The sequence below is a fragment of the Talpa occidentalis genome, unplaced genomic scaffold, assembly GCF_014898055.3.
Source record: "Talpa occidentalis isolate TD23 unplaced genomic scaffold, MPIMG_talOcc4v2.1 talOcc4.582, whole genome shotgun sequence".
NCBI lineage: Eukaryota > Metazoa > Chordata > Mammalia > Eulipotyphla > Talpidae > Talpa > Talpa occidentalis.
The window spans coordinates 23,576-24,870 of NW_023604953.1; the positions used below are offsets into that span (position 1 = coordinate 23,576).

General features: G+C 37.0%; 1 pseudogene; it reads left to right on the forward strand.

Moving 5' to 3' along the window:
* The first annotated feature begins 524 nt into the window (after positions 1-524).
* On the forward strand, positions 525-660 carry LOC119260152 (U2 spliceosomal RNA; annotated as a pseudogene).
* The last annotated feature ends 635 nt before the right edge of the window (positions 661-1,295 follow it).

Consider the following 1,295-nt stretch of genomic DNA (forward strand, 5'->3'; position numbering starts at 1 on the left):
TGAAAAGTTTTGGCTTTTGTTATCTTTATAAACCTGTTTTTGGAGAGCAAAAAGTATGCACCAGGCACTGTACTAGGCACTTTTTCTGTGTCAGTGATTTCAACTAGGGATGATATTGACGTTGCCCTTCCAATGGGTATTTGTCAAACTCTGATGACATTTTTGTTTGTTACAACTAGGAAGAGAATGCTACTAACATCCGCTGGCTTCAGGTCAGAGAGGTTGCTAAATATGCTATGATGCACAAGGTAACCTTTGACAACTAATTTTTTCTAATTTCAAATGTGAATGGTACCAAATGCTGCAAAACCCAGATCTATAGTAACTATGTTCAATTTTGTCTAGATTGAGAATATCAGTATTTCCATAACTGTGTAAAATGGGCATATGAATTTAATGACATATATCACTCAGATTAAAAAAAAAATAAGAAGCTAAGATTTTCTGCAAGATGTATTCACCCCCTACACAACCACCATTTTTTAGCTTTGTGTATTTATTTATTTATTTGTATCTCAGCTTATATCGCTTCTCGGCCTTTTGGCTAAGATCAAGTGTATCTCAGCTTATGCTTTATTGGGGGAATTTTATAAATATAACTTTCAGAGTTCTGAGATTATCTCTTTATGCAAGTATAACACTGTCCAATTCTGAAACTTTCCCAACTGTCTACCTTCACACATACTTTGTTTTACTGTGGACTAAGGATTTAGTTTCTATTGTAGAAGGCTCCTTGCAGCCTTTTTGAATTGAATGCTGAAGAAACCTCAACTTTAATTAAAATGATAGTATCACCATTTAGAGGCTAAAATACCTACAAGGACACAAGTAATAATGGCCCAGTTTTATGTGGCTTAGTGGACTGGCTATCGCAAGAATGTTTCTTATGCGCCTGGTTTGCTTTGAGAAAAGAGGAAGGCTGCTTTTCTAAAGATATGAATTCTGGATCTGATTGCTTCTGTGAAGAACATTTAAAGAGGGTTAGGCACCTCTGGCTGAAAAAAGAAATCACTTTGTGTTAAAAGTTTCATAGTATGATGGCAAAATACGCCCCACTAACTTTTTCTTAAGCAAACTTGTGCAAAGCTTGCAAGCAGTTGAGAAGCAGGTGTCACAGATCTGCAAACAGGAACAGGGCAGGTAGAACCATATGTGTGTCCCCTGAAAGGGTCTGTGGCACAAATAAAGGGGTTTGGGAGGAAAATGCCAGGTGATCACAAAAGCACACACTCTTCCTGATCATGTTCTCAGCTAATAATCTTGTTTTCCAAGAACATACACATGGCAAACCATCA